Genomic DNA, 10,183 nt, shown 5'->3' on the forward strand with positions numbered 1-10,183 from the left:
ATTTCAGCTGATCACCAAGCCCAGTCCTGACGGCCTTTCCCTGGTAACAACAGATACTGGAGACAGACCATGTCCAACACGGATACTACGGCCAGCAACTGTTACAGCTGAAGAATCCAACTCTGAGCCTGTAATAGAAGGGAACCAGATCATCGACATAGTGTTGATGGTGAAAATGTGGAACGACATCATCAGACTTCACGCCGGACAACCAAACACTACATCATGCATGGTACCGGAGTTTGAACTGGACACCGAGCGGAAAAGGGCTCTGGGATGGAGTTGTGCTGTTCGATGTAATAAATGCCAGTACAGATCTCCACTGTACAAACTATATAGAGAGGCAGACACGGATAAGCCCGGACCAAAGCCAGCCCTTGTCAACAAGTACCTGCCTTCAGCTTTGTGTGGCCAGGCTGTCAGCACCAAAGGAGCCAGGTTACTTCTCGGACACCTGAATATACCTGCAGGAGCCAAGAGTGGAATGCAGCGACAGGCAAATCAAATGTCCAAGGACATTACTGCCCTCAACAAAAAGGACATGTCCGAGAAGACCAGACTGGTGGTGGAGGCCAACACCCTGAGAGGAGATGATTCCCCGAGCACCATCGGACTAGCTGTGGATGGGCGGTACAACAGCACATCATTTGGAAGTGCTAAGAAGCCAGGGATGAATGCCTCACAGGGGTTAAGTCTGGGTATCGAGACATCTACCCCTAAGAAGTGGATACTTGGACGTGCCCTCCACAACAAACTTTGCTGGACAGGAGCTTGGCTGAGAGGGAAAGGATATGATGTCACCTGTCCTGGTGGTCATCCTGACTGCAGAGCCAACACTGACCGACACGACGGCTTGTCCGAGTATGCCATGGGAAAGGACATTGCGGATCAACTGGCTACACAAGGCGTGCTAATAAAATATGCAACCACAGATGGCGATGGAACTGGAGCCCAAGGCCTGGAGGAAGCCATGAGAGCCTTACATCCCATGTGGAAAGTGGAGAGACTGGCTGACCCAACCCACCTTGGCAGAGCACAGTTCCGGAAATGTAACAGTGCTAAGTGGAGCGAGTCAATGTTTCCTGGTCGTACCAGACTGATGAGGTCTCATGCTCAGAAGGTATTTTCTCAAGACTTGAAAGCCCGGAGCAGTCTGATTTTCAAGGAATTGATGAAAATTCACTCCAGAGACATTGAGACTATCACGACTCATTTACCTGCAGTGTTAGATGCAACTGTATCCCGCTACACAGGTGACTGCTCCAAGTGCAAGCAGCATTCCGTGGTGTGCTCTGGTGGTGACAGCGACAACTGGTGGGTGCGATCAATGTTCCTGAGTTCAAACCAGATCCATCAACTTCAAATGACATTGGAGCTTCTGAAAATGAAACTCAGCACTGATGTTATTCGATCTATGAGACTCAGCACATCCACACAGAAAAATGAGGGTTGTCACAGAAGCCTGAATGTGTCTTTACCAAAACATCAGAATTTTGGAAGAAATGCTGAGGGGAGGTTAGACAATGCCATTCTGACCCTAAACAACACTGCAGGGAAAGCCATTCAAAAGAAGGTGGAACACTTTGGTGGTACTCTGAGTAGGGAGGTCAAACATAAACTTGATCAACTCAGCTCAGAGGAAATATATCAACGCCAGCACCAATACAAACCTGCTGTCAAGAAAAGAAGTATGTTGTTGTTAGCAGAACAGCACAGGCAGCATGCGAAAAGGTCCAGGTCCGCTCGGGAGTCTGACTACAGGAGAGGTCAGCTAGATCCCAACATCCATCCATGTAGGGGAGACAACCGACCTCAGGACCACCTGTATTGAGAAGAAGAGGTGACAACAAATTTATTAGAGACATGTCAACAATCAGAAAAAAAACACAAAATAATGTAACAACAACAGCAACAACAACAACAAAATATATGACTACCTAATGAGGGAACCTCCACGTGGTGGTAGTCGGACAATGTTGTATACATCAGTGTACAATAGCTAATACCCTCAAATCAATAAAAACTTAATTACATTTTCAATTTCAACATGCAGTCACTGAACCCTAAATGACCATAACACACATTTGAATTTAAACAGTACTGCCTGTTATTATTTATCAAATGAGGTTCTGAACTTATGTGCTCTACATTTACACATAAACTATTATGACAGAGATGGGAACAGTCCAGATCACTTGACAATTCTAAATTTTCAGAAAAAACAAATAAAAGCAAGTCTGTGTGCATGTTTCTTTTTCCATTTTAAATCACTGGGGTCCTTAAATGACAGAATTCCATATTTCCCTGTCCTTGTTACAGGTCCAATCCAAATCCTACACAAGCCATTATCTGGGCTAACCACAGAATTTTCTAAGATCTTGTACTTGTATAATTTGAAAAAAATCCTCCATCTTAACTTTTAAAAATCTGGCGTAGGAATACACAAGAACACAAATATGCTAATTTGATGTTATTTATAGATGTCCTGATCACTCCAGAAAATAAAGTTTAAAAAATTTTTAAAAATTTAATTTAATTAAAATTTTAATCATAATGGAAGTGATGAATTAAAAATTATTTCACTACCTAATCAGTCATGAAATATAGAACAACCATGCCAATTTGTATGAGAATCAGTCAAAAAATGTGGGTATGAGAAATAAAAACATGGATTTTTAGGCATGTCATTAAAGGACACTTTTTTTTTTTAAATTTTAAAAAAAAATATTTTCATCAACTGTGAGCTATTTCAAACATTTCGGCGTAAACAGAATCAGCGTAGGTCAAATAAAACAGGAGTTATGAAGAATTGAAAAACCCCTCTCAGACTGAGATTTTAACTCAGTTTTACATACACTTTGCTGTACATATCACAGACACCAAGCGTCAGGAAAAATGAAACAGATTTTGCAATTATTAAGATATTTCAGTTCTGTAAATTGGTATACAAACTTGAATAATTCCTACATATACCTATACAAAAAAGTTTTTCAATTTCAAATTACAACTTTAGAATTTTAAATTTTTTTTTAAAATTACCAAATTTTAATATTAACTGAACATTTAATCTGCTTTAAAGCATTTTTCAGCTTTGATTTGGACATGAAATAATCAATAGATAACAGTGAAGACTTGCAGTAAACAATCACAGTGAATGACACCCACTGGACTAACTAACAGCCACATGTATACATACAAAGACTACCCATGCCAAAGGCAGGGGAGGGGGGGTGTGTTCTCTTTGGGCCTTTATGTTTACTTTTGGGGCTCTCCCTGTCTCTGAAACACCTTTGATGTTATATTATCAAACAGGCAATGATGTGTATATCACAATGACCAATCAAATGGTCAGCTTCAGTTTGATTTTTGTATTCTTAATACATCTGACTACTTCTGACTGACCACTGCTGACCACACTGCTGACCACTACTGACCATTACTGACCATTACCAATATGAAGGGAGACAGAAAGAGAAGGAACAATTATTTCAAGCCTGGAAATGTTCCAAAGAATAAGGGCCAGGTATTTAAAGTTGAAGATCCTGAGGTACCTGTCACCAGAGAAGAGAGACCAGCTCTGACCAGAAGACTGACCACCCAGGAATTTCAGCTGATCACCAAGCCCAGTCCTGACGGCCTTTCCCTGGTAACAACAGATACTGGAGACAGACCATGTCCAACACGGATACTACGGCCAGCAACTGTTACAGCTGAAGAATCCAACTCTGAGCCTGTAATAGAAGGAAACCGGATCATCGACATAGTGTTGATGGTGAAAATGTGGAACGACATCATCAGACTTCACGCCGGACAACCAAACACTACATCATGCATGGTACCGGAGTTTGAACTGGACACCGAGCGGAAAAGGGCTCTGGGATGGAGTTGTGCTGTCCGATGTAATAAATGCCAGTACAGATCTCCACTGTACAAACTATATAGAGAGGCAGACACGGATAAGCCCAGACCAAAGCCAGCCCTTGTCAACAAGTACCTGCCTTCAGCTTTGTGTGGCCAGGCTGTCAGCACCAAAGGAGCCAGGTTACTTCTCGGACACCTGAATATACCTGCAGGAGCCAAGAGTGGAATGCAGCGACAGGCAAATCAAGTGTCCAAGGACATTACTGCCATCAACAAAAAGGACATGTCCGAGAAGACCAGACTGGTGGTGGAGGCCAACACCCTGAGAGGAGATGATTCCCCGAGCACCATCGGACTAGCTGTGGATGGGCGGTACAACAGCACATCATTTGGAAGTGCTAAGAAGCCAGGGATGAATGCCTCACAGGGGTTAAGTCTGGGTATCGAGACATCTACCCCTAAGAAGTGGATACTTGGACGTGCCCTCCACAACAAACTTTGCTGGACAGGAGCTTGGCTGAGAGGGAAAGGATATGATGTCACCTGTCCTGGTGGTCATCCTGACTGCACAGCCAACACTGACCGACACGACGGCTTGTCCGAGTATGCCATGGGAAAGGACATTGGGGATCAACTGGCTACACAAGGCGTGCTAATAAAATATGCAACCACAGATGGCGATGGAACTGGAGCCCAAGGCCTGGAGGAAGCCATGAGAGCCTTACATCCCATGTGGAAAGTGGAGAGACTGGCTGACCCAACCCACCTTGGCAGAGCACAGTTCCGGAAATGTAACAGTGCTAAGTGGAGCGAGTCAATGTTTCCTGGTCGTACCAGACTGATGAGGTCTCATGCTCAGAAGGTATTTTCTCAAGACTTGAAAGCCCGTAGCAGTCTGATTTTCAAGGAATTGATGAAAATTCACTCCAGAGACATTGAGACTATCACGACTCATTTACCTGCAGTGTTAGATGCAACTGTATCCTGCTACACAGGTGACTGCTCCAAGTGCAAGCAGCATTCCGTGGTGTGCTCTGGTGGTGACAGCGACAACTGGTGGGTGCGATCAATGTTCCTGAGTTCAAACCAGATCCATCAACTTCAAATGACAAAGGATGAGATGTTGGTGTTCTTCTGAAAATGAAACTCAGCACTGATGTTATTCGATCTATGAGACTCAGCACATCCACACAGAAAAATGAGGGTTGTCACAGAAGCCTGAATGTGTCTTTACCAAAACATCAGAATTTTGGAAGAAATGCTGAGGGTAGGTTAGACAATGCCATTCTGACCCTAAACAACACTGCAGGGAAAGCCATTCAAAAGAAGGTGGAACACTTTGGTGGTACTCTGAGTAGGGAGGTCAAACATAAACTTGATCAACTCAGCTCAGAGGAAATATATCAACGCCAGCACCAATACAAACCTGCTGTCAAGAAAAGAAGTATGTTGTTGTTAGCAGAACAGCACAAGCAGCATGCGAAAAGGTCCAGGTCCGCTCGGAAGTCTGACTACAGGAGAGGTCAGCTAGATCCCAACATCCATCCATGTAGGGGAGACAACCGACCTCAGGACCACCTGTATTGAGAAGAAGAGGTGACAACAAATTTATTAGAGACATGTCAACAATCAGAAAAAAAAAACACAAAATAATGTAACAACAACAGCAACAACAACAACAAAATATATGACTACCTAATGAGGGAACCTCCACGTGGTGGTAGTCGGACTATGTTGTATACATCAGTGTACAATAGCTAATACCCTCAAATCAATAAAAACTTAATTACATTTTCAAATTCAACATGCAGTCACTGAACCCTAAATGACCATAACACACATTTGAATTTAAACAGTACTGCCTGTTATTATTTATAAAATGAGGTTCTGAACTTATGTGCTCTACATTTACACATAAACTATTATGACAGAGATGGGAACAGTCCAGATCACTTGACAATTCTAAATTTTCAGAAAAACAAATAAAAGCAAGTCTGTGTGCATGTTTCTTTTTCCATTTTAAATCACTGGGGTCCTTAAATGACAGAATTCCATATTTCCCTGTCCTTGTTACAGGTCCAATCCAAATCCTACACAAGCCATTATCTGGGCTAACCACAGAATTTTCTAAGATCTTGTACTTGTAAAATTTGAAAAAAATCCTCCATCTTAACTTTTAAAAATCTGGCGTAGGAATACACAAGAACACAAATATGCTAATTTGATGTTATTTATAGATGTCCTGATCACTCCAGAAAATAAAGTTTAAAAAATTTTAAAAAATTTAATTTAATTAAAATTTTAATTATAATCGAAGTGATAAATTAAAAATTATTTCACTACCTAATCAGTCATGAAATATAGAACAACCATGCCAATTTGTATGAGAATCAGTTAAAAAATGTGGGTATGAGAAATAAAAACATGGATTTTTAGGCATGTCATTCAAGGACACTTTTTTTTTTTTTAATTTTAAAAGAAATATTTTCATCAACTGTGAGCTATTTCAAACATTTCGGCATAAACAGAATCAGCGTAGGTCAAATAAAACAGGAGTTATGAAGAATTGAAAAACCCCTCTCAGACTGAGATTTTAACTCAGTTTTACATACACTTTGCTGTACATATCACAGACACCAAGCGTCAGGAAAAATGAAACAGATTTTGCAATTATTAAGATATTTCAGTTCTGTAAATTGGTATACAAACTTGAATAATTCCTACATATACCTATACAAAAAAGTTTTTCAATTTCAAATTACAACTTCATTTTTTTTCTTAGAATTTTAATTTTTTTTAAAATTACCAAATTTTAATATTAACTGAACATTTAATCTGCTTTAAAGCATTTTTCAGCTTTGATTTGGACATGAAATAATCAATAGATAACAGTGAAGACTTGCAGTAAACAATCACAGTGAATGACACCCACTGGACTAACTAACAGCCACATGTATACATACAAAGACTACCCATGCCAAAGGCAGAGGAGGGGGGGGGTGTTCTCTTTGGGCCTTTATGTTTACTTTTGGGGCTCTCCCTGTCTCTGAAACACCTTTGATGTTATATTATCAAACAGGCAATGATGTGTGTATCACAATGACCAATCAAATGGTCAGCTTCAGTTTGATTTTTGTATTCTTAATACATCTGACTACTTCTGACTGACCACTGCTGACCACACTGCTGACCACTACTGACCATTACTGACCATTACCAATATGAAGGGAGACAGAAAGAGAAGGAACAATTATTTCAAGCCTGGAAATGTTCCAAAGAATAAGGGCCAGGTATTTATAGTTGAAGATCCTGAGGTACCTGTCACCAGAGAAGAGAGACCAGCTCTGACCAGAAGACTGACCACCCAGGAATTTCAGCTGATCACCAAGCCCAGTCCTGACGGCCTTTCCCTGGTAACAACAGATACTGGAGACAGACCATGTCCAACACGGATACTACGGCCAGCAACTGAATGTTTTTTACCACTCCCCATCACACTAACTGTTCTATACCACTCCCCCCTCACACTGACTTTCTATATCACTCCCCCATCACACTGATTATTCTTTACCAATCCCCCACTGATTGTTCTGTTCCTCTCACCCATTGACTGTTCTATACACCCCCATCTCCCATTGACTATTTTATACCAAAACCCCCACTGACTTTTCTATATAACCCCCACTGACCACTGACTGTTCTAATTAACCCCCTAAACCCCCATTGACTATTCTATACCAATCCCCCACTGATTGTTCTGTACCAGGCACCCACTGAATGTTCTTTACCACTCCCCATCACACTAACTATTCTATACCACTCCCCCCTCACACTGACTTTCTATATCACTCCCCCTCACACTGAGTGTTCTATACCACTCCCCCCCTCACACTGACTGTTCTATACCACTCCCCCCTCGCACTGACTGTTCTGTACCACCCCCCACTCACACTGACTGTTCTATACCACTCCCCCCTCAAACTGAGTGTTCTATACCACTCCCCCACTCCTCACACTGAATGTTCTATACCACTTCCCCCTCACACTGACTGTTCTATACCACTCGCCCCTCACACTGAGTGTTCTATACCACTCCCCCCTCACAATGAGTGTTCTTTACCACTCCCCCCTCACAATGAGTGTTCTTTACAACTCCCCCATCACACTAACTTTCTATACCACTCCCCCACTGATAGTTCTGTAACCCCCGCCCCCACCCTCCCACTGACTGTTCTATATCAAATCCTGCTGATTGTTCTATACCAAATTTACTACGGACAACACCTTTTTGCAAGTTTATTACTATGTTCCCAGATATATGTATCTTTGTCTATATCAATATATATATGGTATATGGTAAATCTGACAGGTGATAGATATCAGCACAAAACTTAATTATGAAGGAAGCAGAAATAATAGAAGAACAAGAAGAGGCCACCTAGAAAATACATTTGTTGGAAAGACAAGTTCAGTGCTCCAAACCAAGGCATTACAAACTAATCTCTAGATCAGTTTACAGAAGATTTTTTAAAGGAATCACTTGTCATTAAGGGAACTTACAGGGAAGTATAAGTTTATATTATAAACAGACCTTACAGGGAACCAGAAATTATTTCTAGAGGACCTTACAGGGAATCACGAGTCATACATAACGGCCTAGGAACCTTTAGGAAATTACAAATTGTCTCTTAACAGTTTTACAAGGAATTACAAACTGTCAGTCAAAAACCTCACAGGGAATCATATCTTGTCTGCAGAGGACCATTCAGGGAAATAAAAATTGCCTCCAGAGGCCCTTACAGAGAATTACAAATTGTCTCTACAGTACCCTACAGAGAATTACAAATTGTCTCAAGAGGACTTAACTGGGAATTACAAATATTCTGTAGATTACCTTACATGGAATTACAAACAGTCTGTAGACAACTTTTCAGGGATTTACAAACAGTGTAAAGTAGTGCAAATAACCTTACAGAGAATTAAAGACTGTCTGTAGAGGAACCTTACAGAGAATTATAATTGCTTTTAGAATAATGACATGTTCCGTTTGTAAAATTTACAGAGATTTACAAATTTCCTTAAATATAACAGAATACACATGAATATTTAAGAGTGTTAATATACAAGTCACCACTCAATGAATATCAACACTGGGTCTGAGTGTACACAATGTAAGTCAGGGTCCCTAGACAGGGGTCAAGCTGAAGCTTACCATCGGCCACCGTTGATATAGTTTTGTCAGCTCTTGAACGACCTGTTCAGGAGGTATCCATATGGGAACCAGGCTTGTCCGGTTCCCTGTCGCAGTCCTCATCACCTCAAATCCACCTCCTTGAACAAGAAGCGGATATGCTTCTAAAATGTTGTTTTTGAATGATTCTGGAGATTTGTTCTTTCTGGAAAAAGTGAAAATATAGTGGAAGTAAGCCTGTGATGGATATTTTCATTTTTCTAGAATGAATATTTTAATTCACTGGTTAAGACTATGAATTGTCCGTGAGGTCTGTCAAGATGTACTGGTGATTTTCAATATTTGATATATATAATTTTCTCATACCTAATTGCTTGTTGAAGGTCAGATCTATACATGTTCCATGTTCAGCACCTATGTTGGTATTAGTGTTATAGTGCTACATGTTACTCATTTTCCTAACCACTCGACATTGGCTAGGCAGAGTGTTTGTTTTGTGACACATTTTGCAAGACACATAGACAGTCCCAATGTATTGCAATATCAGTATTTTTTTGTAGAATTTTTTCAGGCATGTCCAGAACTCCATTTACAAAATTTTGATAAGTTCCATACCAAGAAAAATAGTGGGTTCTTAAAATCTGAGTGAGTCCCACAGGAAAAGCATGTCCAGGACTCCAATATCCGAGTGCCAAAAATCATTGAATATCAACATTATCATTCAATACTGCATAAACACACATCCTGAGACAACAGTGTAACATTGTGTACAATAATATGGCATCTTTTATATAACTGTGATGTCATATTTATATTTTATGTGCACATTTTGCAATATCTTTTTTCATGACATTGTTCCTTAGCAAATTACATGTTACTTCAGCTAGCTAAAGGTCTCTGGCTTTGTTTTTGTTATGTAATCCTCTAACATTTTTGGAGTAATTACATGTGTGGTATGATAGCTGCCTTTGTATGACAGTCACAATTTAAACCATCAATGTACCTAAATGTAATCCTCTTCTCTCCCAAACCAACCTTCACCAACTCTCCCCGGTCTTCCCTTGTTGGTACATAATCCTGTAATTCGTAAACAAATAATTAATTTTAAAATGTCCAGCCTAATTTCAGATG

General features: G+C 40.5%; 1 long non-coding RNA gene across 1 annotated transcript; it reads right to left on the reverse strand.

Moving 5' to 3' along the window:
* LOC132564717 (uncharacterized) lies at positions 1–3,575 on the reverse strand. Its single transcript, XR_009554906.1, has 4 exons — positions 3,552–3,575; positions 1,671–1,822; positions 1,218–1,378; positions 1–128 (listed from the first exon to the last, which is right to left on the reverse strand). It is a non-coding gene; the product is annotated as an uncharacterized LOC132564717 (long non-coding RNA).
* Positions 3,576–10,183: the final 6,608 nt, after the last annotated feature.

The sequence above is a fragment of the Ylistrum balloti genome, unplaced genomic scaffold (assembly GCF_031769215.1).
Source record: "Ylistrum balloti isolate Yb309-2 unplaced genomic scaffold, AGI_CSIRO_Ybal_v1 Utg372644, whole genome shotgun sequence".
Lineage (NCBI taxonomy): Eukaryota > Metazoa > Mollusca > Bivalvia > Pectinida > Pectinidae > Ylistrum > Ylistrum balloti.